Source organism: Triticum aestivum, chromosome 3A, assembly GCF_018294505.1.
Source record: "Triticum aestivum cultivar Chinese Spring chromosome 3A, IWGSC CS RefSeq v2.1, whole genome shotgun sequence".
Lineage (NCBI taxonomy): Eukaryota > Viridiplantae > Streptophyta > Magnoliopsida > Poales > Poaceae > Triticum > Triticum aestivum.
Window position 1 is genome coordinate 302,746,054 of NC_057800.1, and position 15,530 is coordinate 302,761,583.

Sequence of the window (15,530 nt, forward strand, 5' to 3'; positions counted from 1 at the left end):
CCGCAAGGTGAGGCTCCCAGTGGCGGCTGGTGCTACAAGGAGACGGGCGTCCCTGGAGCTCATTCCTTCTGGTACGATGAGGTACAGTGGGGCGGCGCTGGGGTTCCTGGGCGGCGGCGCGCGTGAGGCCGAGGACTAAGCTCGAAGAAGCTACAAGAGGCCGAGCGCCATGGAGGATGCATCAGCGTCGATCCCTCGGTGGAGGACGCCCGAGCACGGCGAGGAAGCTCGGGGTAGAGGCAGGAGATGGAGCTCCTACTCGGGCGACGCGGAGGTGCAGGGAACGAAGGGCGGGCAGATCTAGGTGTTGCTTGTGCTGCTCACCAGCGTGACGACGACGAGGGTGGAGCAAGATGACAGCGACGACGGATCCGGGTCGCGGGACGGCGGGCGAGGGTGATGCTTCCCTTGTGAAAGCAACAAAGAGAGGGAAGATGTCTGACAGAGAAGGAGAAGGAAGAAGCAGGGAGCGGGCGCGGCTTGGCTCACTGGAGCTTCTCCAGAAGCGCGCGGTCAAGGTGGGACTCAGACCCAGGCGCGGGAACAAGGAGGCAAGGGGATCGGGCGCGGCTGCATTGGTCTCTGGCAAGGCCGGTCGAAGACAGCGACCTCAGGCAGGGGAGCTCAGGCTCCTAGATCAAGAGGGGAGGCGCGGGAAGAGTGGACCAGAAGGGATGAACTGGTTTGGTGGCGGCGGAAATCAAGGAGATGGTCGGAGGCAACTAGTTAGCTGGATAGGATCTGGGAGGATCCCGAGAGAGAAAGGAGTTGGTGGGGTGGCGACTGAAAGAAAGGGATGGATGGGACGGCTCCTCGGATTAGGGTTAGGCATCTATTATTTATAGGAAGGGTTAGCTTAGGGGCTACTCGGTCCCTCCGATCATAATCGGGCGGACGAGAATAAATAACTTAGGTGAGCCCAACAAAGAATCGAAGATGTTTTGTAGATGTTTGGGGATGATCTGAATCCAACGGTGACGTCTGCCCGGGTCGGGTCTGGGACAGCTTTCGGACGCGCGCGCGAGGAGGTCCGCAGGCTGATGAGAGAGCTTAGGTTGGGCCTGGAGATAGGTAGTGGACAGTGTATACGGTCTAGGGAGGAAAGAGAGGGAAAGCCCGGCAACAGTTTTCGGAGACCGAAAACGTGGGACGATTTGACCGACTATATTGCCGTTATAGTTTAACGGTTGGGCTATCAAACGGACTCTGAATGCGATGAAACTTGGTAGGCGGTCTATCTACACTATAATAAGACCGCACGACAACTTTCAACCCATTAGGATGTGACGCCCCGAGACCGTTGCACCAGGTGTCTTCCAGTTATTCGTTGTTGTTGCCTTATCTTTCGCTTGTGTGTTGCATCTTGCCATGTCATCATCCGCATTGCATCTGCATGTTTTCGAAAACTTGCATCCGTCCCGGTCTCCTCGTTCCGTCAGTTGTTCGTTCTGAGCCCAGACACACTTGCACGCGCCCAAGGCATGTCTGAAATATTATTTTATAAGTGGCCAGAAAATTTTCTCGGAATGGGATGAAAGTTGTCGTGCGGTGTTTTTATGTTGTAGGTAGGCCGCCTGTCAATTTTCGTCGCATTCAGAGTTCATTTGACGCCCCAACGAATAACTATAGCGGCAATATAGTCGGTCAAACGTCGGACGTTTTCGGTCTCCGGAAACAGTTGCCAGGCTGCATCTCTCTTCTCTTCTCTCAACCCAAAGCTTTCTGCACAGTCCGCTGTCAACTGCCAGGGCCCAAAACCCTCTCTGCACAGTGCACCGAACCCCTCGCGCGCGTCCGGAAGTTGTCCCAAACCCGACCCGAGCAGTCGTCACCATTGTGTCCGAATCATCCCCAAACATCTACAAAACGTCACCGTTTTCCTTTTTGGACTCCCTAGCTATTTTATTCATGACCGTCCGATTAAGATCGGAGGGACCAGATGCCCTAACTCAAACCCACCTACCATATATATCTAGACAACCCACCTAATTTCTAGGGATACTACCTCGCGCCGCCGCCACTCTTTCTGGTTCCCCTCGGGATCCTCCCAGATCCGATCGAACCAACCCAGCCACTGTCCTGCTCCCGATCCTAGTCCTCTCCGACCCCTCCCTGTTTTTCAGCGCCGCACAAATCGCAGTAGCAGCAACCAAGGCCCCCTGCTCCCTGCCTCCTCCTCGTCGCCTGTGAAGCCCGAGCACGCCGCCACCCTGTTGACCGACATCGACCATGCCAGACCAGCCCCGGTGCCACTCTTGACGCCCGAGCACCGGCCAGCTTGTTGGAGCGAACCACTAGCACCTCCGGCCTCCTCTTCTTCACTCCGAGAACCCCAGCGCCAGCCGCCCTCCTCGATCACCTAGCGTCACCGTCGATGAGCTCCATTCAAGATGAGCACCGCCGCACCTTCTTCTTCTCCTTCCCAGTGTTCCCCCGTTCTTTTCATTCTCTCATCGCCCTTTCTCTTTTCTTCACCAGGAGCTCCCGCAAGACGCCTTGAACAAGACCCCATGCGCTGAGTCGACCAGTTCGTGCCGCCGCCCTTGGCGTTTGCCGCCCGACGCCATTCTTCGCTTGGCCTCGCTGCTGCTCCACCACGTCGCAACCGGATCCGGCCTGATTCGACCTCCTCAAGCCCAGTTCGCCCACCGCGCCAAGTTCCTCTAGATGTTCGTCCCCATTGCTGCATCGAGTAGCAGCAACTCATACAGAGGAGGAGGACGCCTCTGCCTCCACCACTCATGGCGCCCTTGGAGTTCGCCATCGGCAGCCGCCTTCTCCGGACCACGCCGCCCCCTCAGGCACCTCCCCGCGCTCTGTTCCGCCCGTTCCGGGCCAGTTCCCTTCAACCCCGTCGCCAGGAACCCCGTTGTCAATCTCTACATCGCCATGAGGTGTGGTTGTTTCTATCTTCAGAAACGAGCAGGTTGCCAGCTCGCCGGCGCCTCGCGTTGACCGATTGCTTGCCTCCAGCGCATCATGGGCCAGTGCCTCCCCAAGGCCCATGAGGCCTGGTGAGAACCGCAGCGCCCTCTTTTTTCGTCTTAATGTTGCGCCTGTTACCCTGTTGGGCCTTTACTTAGTTTCAGCCCGCATGCGGTTTTTTTCAGTTCTGCGTTTTAGTTTTAATCCAGTGAGCTGCAGTTTTTACAGAAAAACCCCTCATGTTCATGCATATCCTAACTCACAAATGGTGCTTCTTAGTAAAACAAATTATATATGAAAGTTGCTTAGAATTTTGTCTAGTTTAATAATATGCAACTTTTATCTATGTTTAAAATTTTAAAATGTTGTTTGTATAAATCTGCTTAAATAACTTGCTAAAATGGTTTAATTCATAACTAAATAACCGTAGCTCGGTTCAAATAATCTTTATATGTAAATGGGGTAGAAAAATGCCTAGTTTAACATGGTGTAATCACTTTGCATGTTTAACAACTCAAAAATTGTGTTTAGGGTAGAACAGTACCAAACCTAATATATGCATATGGGGATTTACCAGAATTGTTGTTCGTTGCTTCTGGCCTCATTTAAACTTGACTAGTGTTACACCCTCGATGCGACTATATCTCCCACGTGTCGAGGCACGACTTCGAGGCATAATCGCATTGAAGGCATATGTCGCAAGTTAGGCAATCTTCACAACATCCCATGTAATATAGATAATAAAAGGGGAGATAACATAGTTGGCTTACACTCGCCACGTCAATCAAGTACATAAATAACATTACATCATTCAAACACTCATGGCCCGACTACGGTGCCAAAATAAAAGATAACCCAACATGCGACACGGTCCCGATCACCCCAACTGGGCACCACTACTAATCATCAGGGAAAGACACATAGTATCGTTGAGAGTCCTCGTCGAACTCCCACTTGAGCTCGAGCATGTCACCTGGAGCGGAATTGTCAGGCCCTGCATCTGGTGTAATAGTAATCTGTCAGCCACAGGGACTCAGCAATCTCGCAACCTCGTGATCAAGACTATTTAAGCTTAATAGGTAAGGCAATGTAAAATATGTGGAGCTGCAGCAAGCGACTAGCATATATGGTGGCTATCCTGTTCGCAAAAGAGAGCGAGAAGAGGAGGCAAAGCGCGAGCGAGAAACTAGAGGGCAACCTGCGCAAGCATTACTCCAACATCGTGTCCAGTTCCCGGACTCCGCCGAGAAGAGGCCATCACGGTAACACACTCAGTTGATTCATTTTAATTAAGTTAAGGTTCAAGTTATCTACAACCGGACATTAACAAATTCCCATCTGCCCATAACCGCGGGCACGACTTTCGAAAGTTCAAATCCCTGCAGGGGAGTCCCAACTTAGCCCATGACAAGCTCTCACGGTCAACGAAGGAATAGACCTCCTCCCAAGACGTTCCGATCAGACTCGGTATCTCGGTTCTTCAAGACACTTCGACAGGTTAAAAAATCCAGCAACACCGCCCGAATGTGCCGACAAATCCCGATAGGAGCTGCACATATCTCGTTCTCAGGGCACACTCAGATAGGTAAAGCTATGAGTAAAACCAACCCTCGAGTTTCCCCGAGGTGGCCCCGCAGGCTGCCTGGTTCAGACCAACACTTAGAGGAGCACTGGCCCGGGGGGGGGGGGGGTTTAAAATAAGATGACCCTCGAGCTCCGGAAACCCAAGGGGAAAAGAGGCTAGGTGGAAAATGGTAAAACCAAGGTTGGGCATTGCTGGAAAAGCTTTAATCAAGGTGAACTATCAAGGGGTTCCCATTATAACCCAACCGCGTAAGGAACGCAAAATCCGGGACCATAACACCGATATGACGGAAACTAGGGCGGCAAGAGTGGAACAAAACACTAGGCGAGAGGCCGATCCTTCCACCCTTTACCAAGTATATAGATGCATTAAGATAACATGGCAATATAATGATATCCCAACAAGTAAAATAATGTTCCAACAAGGAACGGTCTCCAATCTTCACCTGCAACTAGCAACGCTATAAGAGGGGCTGAGCAAAGCGGTAACAGCCAATCAACGGTTTGCTAGGACATGGTGGGTTAGAGGTTTGACATGGCAATTTGGGAGGCTTGAAAGCAAATGGTAGGCATCGTAGCATTGGCATAGCAAAAGAGCGAGCAATCTAGCATAGCAAAGATAGTAGTGATTTCGAGGGTATGATCATCTTGCCTGCAAAGTTGTCAGAGTTGACTGGATCCTCGAAAGCAAACTCAACGGGCTCATCATTAGCGAACTCGTCTCCTGGCTCTACCCAAACAAGACAAACAAGCAAAAAGGACACAATCAACCACATGCAAGGATCAAACAATATGATGCAAACATGGTATGATATGCGGGATGCGATGCGGGATGCATATGCAAGATGTGACAAGGTTCATGACCCTTGCCTCAACTTGGAAATCCAAGTGTGCCACTAGAAAGATGAGATGAAATCGCTTGAAAACGATATAATGAACGCCAGAATCGGAGCTACAGATGCAAAGTTACGGCACGATGAACAGGGCAACATGAACTAGGGTTTCGGGGCAAAAGTCAACCGAGACGAAATCCGGATCTAGATCTGGCCGGCACAGTTTACGAGGTTCGCCGGAAAACGCGGAGCTCGCCGGAGATGTCGGATCCGGTCCTCCCTTGACCGGATACAGCCAGGGCGGTGAGGGGCGGAGGCGGCGGAGGAGGCGGCCGGGCGAGGCGGCGGCGGCTGGCGATGGCGACCACGATGGCGGGGCGCGGCGGGGCCTGCCGGCGCCGGAGTGAGATCCGGCCGACGATGGAGGATGCGGCAGACGGCGTCGGGGGAGACAGAGGCGCGGGGCGGTGGTGTCGCGGGGCCCGGGAGGGCCTCCCGCGGGCCTGGCGGGCCGGGCGGCGGCGCGGGGAAGTGGGGACCGGCCCGGGACGCATGGCGCGCCCTTATTGGACGAGGGCGGTGGTGGCGAAATGTCCGGCCGGAACGGACATGTTCAGCGCGGCGCGATGCGAATTTTTAGGGTTTCGTGGAAAGAAGAAGGAGATTTTCGGGGGGGGGGGGGTCTTTAAACAGGCATAAAGGGAGCTAGGAGTGTCCAAATGAGGTGTGGTTTTCAGCCACGCGATCGTGATCGAACGCTCTAGAGGATGGAGTGGGTTTTGGTGGGTTTTGGGACAAATTGGAGGGGTGTTGGGATGCAACACACACGAGGCCTTTTTGGTCCCTCGGTTAACCGTTGGAGTATCAAACGAAGTCCAAATGATACGAAACTTGATAGGCGGTCTACTGGTAGTAAACCAAGGCCGCTTGGCAAGTCTCGGTCCAATCCGGAAATGTTTAATCCCCACACACGAAAGAAAGGTAGAAATGACCACCGGAGGAGAACGAAGCGCCGGAATGCAAAACTGACAATGGGGAAAATGCTCGAATGCATGAGATGAACACGTATGCAAATGCAATGCACATGATGACATGAAATGAGATGCATGACAATAATAACAACACACGGAGACAAAGACCCGAACCTGAGAAAATAAAATAACTTAACGCCGGAAACAGCAAGAGTTGGAATACATATTGGGAAAGTCATATCCGGGGTGTTACAACACTCCACCACTACGAAAGGATCTCGTCCCAAGATCTAGGACTGAAAGAACGTCGGGTACTCAGAACGGAGGTGATCCTCGCATTCCCAGGTAGCTTCATGGTCGGAATGGTGTGACCACTTGACTTTGAGGAATTTGATTAACTTGTTGCGAGTCTTGCGTTCAGTCTCTTCAAGAATAACAACGGGGTGCTCACGATAAGAGAGATCTTCTTGGAGCTCAATGTCCTCGAAGTTGATGGTGCGGTCAGGAGTCTTGAAGCACTTTCGGAGCTGAGAGACATGGAACACATCATGAACATTTGCAAAGTTTGAAGGAAGCTCGAGTTGATAGGCGAGGTCGCCTCTCTTGCTGACAATCTTGAAAGGTCCCACGTATCTGGGGCAAGCTTCCCTTTGATACCGAAGCGACGAGTACCTTTCATAGGAGAGACGCGGAGGTAAACATGATCTCCGATCTCGAAAGCCAAATCACGGTGCTTACTATCATAGTAGCTCTTCTGGCGGGATTGGGCTGCTTTGAGGTTATCTCGAATGACTTTGCACATTTCCTCTGCCTCTGTGATTAAGTCATTACCCAGAAGCTGACGTTCACCGGTTTCAGACCAGTTGAGAGGGGTACGGCACTTCCTGCCATACAGGATTTCAAATGGGGCCTTGCCCGAACTTGCTTGAAAACTGTTGTTGTAGGAGAATTCAGCATAAGGAAGACAATCCTCCCACTTCATGCCGAAGGAGATCACACAAGCCCTGAGCATATCTTCAAGAATCTGGTTGACACGCTCGACTTGACCGCTAGTTTGAGGATGGAAAGCTGCGCTGAAGCGGATGTTGGTGCCCATGGCCTTCTGAAAAGAATCCCAAAACTTGGAGGTAAAGATGCTGCCACGATCTGAAGAGATCACTTGTGGAATACCGTGCAGAGAGACAATTCGAGAGGTATAGAGTTCCGCAATTGAGCTGCAGTGATTGACTCTTTGATAGGCAGAAATGAGCCACTTTAGTGAGTTTGTCGATGACAACGAATATAGCATCATTGCCACGCTTGGACTTTGGAAACCCAGTCACGAAGTCCATTTCAATGTGGTCAAACTTCCATTCTGGAATGGCAAGAGGTTGGAGGAGACCAGCTGGCCTTTGGTGTTCTGCCTTCACTCTTTTGCAGACATCACACTCATTCACGAATTGAGCAATCTCGCGCTTCATTCGAGTCCACCAATAAGCCTGCTTGAGGTCCTGATACATCTTCGTGCTCCCAGGGTGGATGGAGAGGAGAGAATTGTGAGCCTCGTTCATGATCACTTTACGAAGGTCACCTTTGGGTACAACAATACGATCCTCGAAGAAGAGAGTGTCCTTGTCATCAAGGCGGTAGCACTTGTACTTGGGTTGACTCCTGGCAATCCCAATCTTCACCTTTTTCACCATAGCATCAAGGAGCTGAGCTTGGCGAATCTGGTCTTCCAAGGTAGGTGAGACTTGAAGGTTGGCGAGGAAACCTTGAGGAACAACTTGCAGATTAAGTTTGCGGAAAGCTTCACAAAGCTCGGGTTGATAAGGCTTGAGAATCAGACTGTTGCAATAAGCCTTCCTGCTCAATGCGTCAGCAATCACATTGGCCTTGCCTGGAGTATACTCGATACTCGGATTATACTCTTGAATCATTTCGACCCATCGAGTTTGCCTGAGGTTGAGATTAGGCTGAGTGAAGATGTACTTGAGACTCTTGTGATCAGTGAAAATGTCCACTTTTCTTCCCAATAAGAGATGTCTCCAAGTCAAAAGAGCATGCACAACTGCCGCCAACTCGAGATCATGAGTGGGGTAGTTCTTCTCATTGGGCTTCAACTGGCGAGAGGTATAAGCAACAACTTTCTTCTCTTGCATCAACACTGCGCCAAGACCTTGGAGAGAGGCATCACAAAAGACCTCGTACGGCTTGGATTCATCAGGCGGAGTCAGAACTGGAGCAGTGATCAATTTCTCTTTCAAAGTGTTGAAAGCAATGTCACACTCCGGAGACCAAACGTACTTGACGTGCTTCTGGAGAAGATTTGAGAGAGGCTTCGCGATCTTGGAAAAGTTTTCAACGAATCTTCGGCAGTAGCTTGCGAGACCGAGGAAGCTACGGAGTTGCTTCACGTTCTGAGGAGGTTCCCAATTCACAATTGCAGACACCTTCTCAGGATTCACCGCAATGCCCTTGGCAGAGATGATATGACCAAGATAAAGAACCTCATCGAGCCAAAATTCGCACTTGGAGAACTTGGCGTAGAACTTGTGTTCCCTCAGCTTATCGAGTACCAAACGCAAGTGCTTGGCATGATCTTCCTTGTTCTTCGAGAAAACCAGAATGTCGTCGAGATAGACCAAAACGAAGTCATTGGTGTAGGCGTTGAAGATGAAGTTCATCATGCGAGAGAATGTCGGAGGAGCGTTGACGAGGCCAAAAGACATGACAGTGTATTCATATGAACCATAGCTTGTCCTGAAAGCCGTCTTGGGAATATCTTGCTCACGGATTCGAATCTGATGATAACCCATACGGAGATCAAGCTTGGAGAATACTTGGGCACCTTTGAGTTGTTCGAACAGCTCATTGATGTTGGGAAGTGGGTATTTGTTCTTGATGGTCTTCTTGTTCAATGGACGGTAATCAACACAAAGTCGGTCCGTTCCATCCTTCTTCTTCACAAAAAGAACACCACAACCCCACGGAGAAGAACTAGGCCGGATGAGACCCATTCTCTCTTGAATATCGAGTTGCTTCTTCAGCTCCTTCAACTCTTCAGGTCCGAGCTTGTAAGGACGCTTGCACACTAGGTTCCGTGCCAGGCTCAAGATCAATGACGAATTCAACTGGCCGGTGCGGAGGCATTCCTGGAAGCTCTTCTGGAAAGACGTCTTGATATTCGCAAATGACTGGAATTTGCGAGATAGCATCCAGTTCACCCTTCTCATTGAGAGAAAACAGACGGATGGTATCATCACGAGCGGCAAAGACAATTACATCCTCAGACGAATGAGTCAATTTAATCTGCCTGGCTGCACAGTCAAGATGTGCCTTGTGCTTAGAAAGCCAATCCATTCCGAGAATAAGATCAATATCCGAGTTGCCAAGAACCATTGGGGAAGAAAGGAACTTGTAGTCGCCCAATGTGATAGTAACATCTGGCACCTCCAGACTTGCACTCAAACGTTTGCCAGGAGAAACGATATCCATTTGTTTACCCAAATGAGAAGAAACGAACTCATGCTTGGTAAAAAAATGGCTTTGACATGAAACAATGCGATGCACTAGTGTCAAAAAGAACTCTTGCAGGAATATCGTTAACAGGAAGGTTACCCATGATGACATCTGACGAGTCCTCTGCCTGAGCTGCATTCATCAAGTTGACCTTGGCGTGCTTGGGGTTATGCTTGACCACAGCTGTACTTGCCGATCTCACAGGAGGAGGAGGAGGAAGACGCCTCTGATTGAGACACTTGTTGGCATAGTGACCCTTCTGTTGGCACTTGTTGCACGTGACCTCTGAAAGCGGACGGTGATACGGAGCACTCGATCTTGGAGCTTGAGACGAAGTCTTGTTCTGAAAGCCAGGGTTGGGTGGGTGGGAAGATCCACTGCCACCTTTGCTCTTCTGCTGATACGGCTGACGGAACGGAGGAGGAGGAAGCCAATACTTCTGCTGCTTGGCCACTTGAGTAGAGGAAGAAGGAGTAGCATCTCTGACTCGCTTCTTGGAAGCATCACACCTCAGTTGAGCGGCCTCTTGCTTCAATGCCATGTTGTAGAACTCATCGTACCTCAAGGGCTCAAAGAGAACAAGAGCTAGCTGAATTTCTTCTCTGAGACCACCCCTGAACTGGTATATCATGCTCTTCTCATCAGGTACGTCCTGCTTGGCAAAGCGGGCGAGCTTCTGAAACAACTTGTTGTAGTCATAGAAAGACAAAGAGCCTTGCTTCAGGTTGCGGAATTCCTCACGCTTGCTTTCAACCACGCTCTGAGGGATATGGTGAGCTCTGAAATCTTGACGGAATTCATCCCAAGTGATCACACGTCCACCTCTGGAATCCTTGTACTGCTGGAACCATTCTGCAGCTTGATCTTTGAGTTGGAAGGAAGCGAACTTGACGAAGTCCTCAGGCCTGACGTTACTGCACTCGAAATGCTTGCACAGATCCACGAGCCAATCGTCAGCATCGGTTGCCTCAACACAATTGCTGAAAGTCTTTGGCCCGTTAGCAAGGAACTGGTTGAGTGTAGCAAAGTGATTCTGATTGTTGCCTTGGTTCCCTTGGTTGCCTTGATTGCGCTCTTGGAGAATTTGCATGATCAACTGTGTGTTTGCATTGGTTGCGGCCATCACAGCTTGCCATGCCTCCGGAGGAGGTGGAGGTGGTGGCGGATCTTGATTCTGATTCTGATTGGTGCTCTTAGCGGGAGCCATCCTGAAGAGGTTGACCACCGTTAGCACATAGACAGATAAAATGAAGCTGAATCCAACGGAATGAAAATTGCAACATAAAGTCTTCACATCCGAACAAAATGAACGAATGCATTCCTCTTGAAATGGTCACATATCCATAAATTGAGAAGCCACTTAGAATTTAGGTAGAGAAATAAATCAACAAGGTACGGATCAAGAACGAATAATCGGTAAGAAATCCCAATCTCAAACCAAATATCCGTGGAAGAAGAACTAGAGCTACTAGAATTCCCACCTATGAAACTCCCGAACCTTTCCGGTTATGCAATCAGGTGTTGGGGATACAGGGGAAGCATAATATCTCACCCAAATCTAGCAAATCCTACATCCAGCTGTATCCATCCTTCAACACATAACCGAGAAAAACTTCGGAAACCATCTACCTCAACCTTCGAAAAGCATCCGTTATACAAGTTATGGCGATACTCCCGAACTCCCGCCCCAGTACTGGGTGGCGTCGAGGTTATCTCACCAACGAACTGCATAAAAGAGATTTTCGATGTTGGCGTACTAAACTCAGGTATTCTAGAACTGCAACGATAAAATTATGACGACAACACCTCAGAGCTCAACTCCCCGGGACACTTCCACAAAACCCCTGACAGGAGGCACCAAGACAATGTTCTCGTCATAAAACCATCGGAACGATTCCAAGATACCCGCGTGATCCTAAAAATTTTTAGTGAAATTTGAGAAGAGAAGAGTCAAAACTCTACGTCAGGATGCCTTACCAGAGCGATGAGGAGACTGGGAAGTAAAAAGAATTCCTAAACTCTCCGATATATAATTCCTAAATGACTCAAAACATTTTTCTAGACACAACTCGGCCGCTAAAAACGATCAAGCAATGGGGCTCCTAAGGTCGGGGAAGGCTCTGATACCAACTTATAACACCCTCGATGCGACTATATCTCCCACGTGTCGAGGCACGACTTAGAGGCATAATCGCATTGAAGGCATATGTCGCAAGTTAGGCAATCTTCACAACATCCCATGTAATATAGATAATAAAAGGGGAGATAACATAGTTGGCTTACACTCGCCACGTCAATCAAGTACATAAATAACATTACATCATTCAAACACTCATGGCCCGACTACGGCGCCAAAATAAAAGATAACCCAACATGCGACACGGTCCCGATCACCCCAACTGGGCACCACTACTGATCATCAGGAAAAGAAACATAGTATCGTTGAGAGTCCTCGTCGAACTCCCACTTGAGCTCGAGCGCGTCACCTGGAGCGGAATCATCAGGCCCTGCATCTGGTGTAATAGTAATCTGTGAGCCACAGGGACTCAGCAATCTCGCACCCTCGCGATCAAGACTATTTAAGCTTAATAGGTAAGGCAAGGTAAAATATGTGGAGCTGCAGCAAGCGACTAGCATATATGGTGGCTATCCTGTTCGCAAAAGAGAGCGAGAAGAGGAGGCAAAGCGCGAGCGAGAAACTAGAGGGCAACCTGCGCAAACATTACTCCAACACCGTGTCCACTTCCCGGACTCCGCCGAGAAGAGGCCATCACGGTAACACACTCAGTTGATTCATTTTAATTAAGTTAAGGTTCAAGTTATCTACAACCGGACATTAACAAATTCCCATCTGCCCATAACCGTGGGCACGGCTTTCGAAAGTTCAAATCCCTGCAGGGGAGTCCCAACTTAGCCCATGACAAGCTCTCACGGTCAACGAAGGAATAGACCTCCTCCCGAGACGTTCCGATCAGACTCGGTATCTCGGTTCTTCAAGACACTTCGACAGGTTAAAACAAATCCAGCAGCACCGCCCGAATGTGCCGACAAATCCCGATAGGAGCTGCACATATCTCGTTCTCAGGGCACACTCAGATAGGTCAAGCTACGAGTAAAACCAACCCTCGAGTTTCCCCGAGGTGGCCCCGCAGGCTGCCTGGTTGGACCAACACTCAGAGGAGCACTGGCCGGGGGGGGTTTAAAATAAGATGACCCTCGGGCTCCGGAAACCCAAGGGAAAAAGAGGCTAGGTGGCAAATGGTAAAACCAAGGTTGGGCATTGCTGGAAAAGCTTTAATCAAGGTGAACTATCAAGGGGTTCCCATTATAACCCAACCGCGTAAGGAACGCAAAATCCGGGAACATAACACCGATATGACGGAAACTAGGGCGGCAAGAGTGGAACAAAACACTAGGCGAGAGGCCGAGCCTTCCACCCTTTACCAAGTATATAGATGCATTAAGATAACATGGCAATATAATGATATCCCAACAAGTAAAATAATGTTCCAACAAGGAACGGTCTCCAATCTTCACCTGCAACTAGCAACGCTATAAGAGGGGCTGAGCAAAGCGGTAACAAGCCAATCAACGGTTTGCTAGGACATGGTGGGTTAGAGGTTTGACATGGCAATTTGGGAGGCTTGAAAGCAAATGGTAGGCATCGTAGCATTGGCATAGCAAAAGAGCGAGCAATCTAGCATAGCAAAGATAGTAGTGATTTCGAGGGTATGATCATCTTGCCTGCAAAGTTGTCAGAGTTGACTGGATCCTCGAAAGCAAACTCAACGGGCTCATCATTAGCGAACTCGTCTCCTGGCTCTACCCAAACAAGACAAACAAGCAAAAAGGACACAATCAACCACATGCAAGGATCAAACAATATGATGCAAACATAGTATGATATGCGGGATGCGATGCGGGATGCATATGCAAGATGTGACAAGGTTCATGACCCTTGCCTCAACTTGGAAATCCAAGTGTGCCACTAGAAAGATGAGATGAAATCGCTTGAAAACGATATAATGAACGCCAGAATCGGAGCTACAGATGCAAAGTTACGGCACGATGAACAGGGCAACATGAACTAGGGTTTCGGGGCAAAAGTCAACCGAGACGAAATCCGGATCTAGATCTGGCCGGCACAGTTTACGAGGTTCGCCGGAAAACGCGGAGCTCGCCGGAGATGTCGGATCCGGTCCTCCTTGACCGGATACAGCCAGGGCGGTGAGGGGCGGAGGCGGCGGAGGAGGCGGCCGGGCGAGGCGGCGGCGGCTGGCGATGGCGACCACGATGGCGGGGCGCGGCGGGGCCTGCCGGCGCCGGAGTGAGATCCGGCCGACGATGGAGGATGCGGCAGACGGCGTCGGGGGAGACAGAGGCGCGGGGCGGTGGTGTCGCGGGGCCCGGGAGGGCCTCCCGCGGGCCTGGCGGGCCGGGCGGCGGCGCGGGGAAGTGGGGACCGGCCCGGGACGCATGGCGCGCCCTTATTGGACGAGGGCGGTGGTGGCGAAATGTCCGGCCGGAACGGACATGTTCAGCGCGGCGCGATGCGAATTTTTAGGGTTTCGTGGAAAGAAGAAGGAGATTTTCGGGGGGGGGGTCTTTAAACAGGCATAAAGGGAGCTAGGAGTGTCCAAATGAGGTGTGGTTTTCAGCCACGCGATCGTGATCGAACGCTCTAGATGATGGAGTGGGTTTTGGTGGGTTTTGGGACAAATTGGAGGGGTGTTGGGATGCAACACACACGAGGCCTTTTTGGTCCCTCGGTTAACCGTTGGAGTATCAAACGAAGTCCAAATGATACGAAACTTGATAGGCGGTCTACTGGTAGTAAACCAAGGCCGCTTGGCAAGTCTCGGTCCAATCCGGAAATGTTTAATCCCCACACACGAAAGAAAGGTAGAAATGACCACCGGAGGAGAACGAAGCGCCGGAATGCAAAACTGACAATGGGGAAAATGCTCGAATGCATGAGATGAACACGTATGCAAATGCAATGCACATGATGACATGAAATGAGATGCATGACAATAATAACAACACACGGAGACAAAGACCCGAACCTGAGAAAATAAAATAACTTAACGCCGGAAACAGCAAGAGTTGGAATACATATTGGGAAAGTCATATCCGGGGTGTTACAACACTCCACCACTACGAAAGGATCTCGTCCCAAGATCTAGGACTGAAAGAACGTCGGGTACTTAGAACGGAGGTGATCCTCGCATTCCCAGGTAGCTTCATGGTCGGAATGGTGTGACCACTTGACTTTGAGGAATTTGATTAACTTGTTGCGAGTCTTGCGTTCAGTCTCTTCGAGAATAACAACGGGGTGCTCACGATAAGAGAGATCTTCTTGGAGCTCAATGTCCTCGAAGTTGATGGTGCGGTCAGGAGTCTTGAAGCACTTTAGAAGCTGAGAGACATGGAACACATAATGAACATTTGCAAAGTTTGAAGGAAGCTCGAGTTGATAGGCGAGGTCGCCTCTCTTGCTGACAATCTTGAAAGGTCCCACGTATCTGGGGCAAGCTTCCCTTTGATACCGAAGCGACGAGTACCTTTCATAGGAGAGACGCGGAGGTAAACATGATCTCCGATCTCGAAAGCCAAATCACGGTGCTTACTATCATAGTAGCTCTTCTGGCGGGATTGGGCTGCTTTGAGGTTATCTCGAATGACTTTGCACATTTCCTCTGCCTCTGTGATTAAG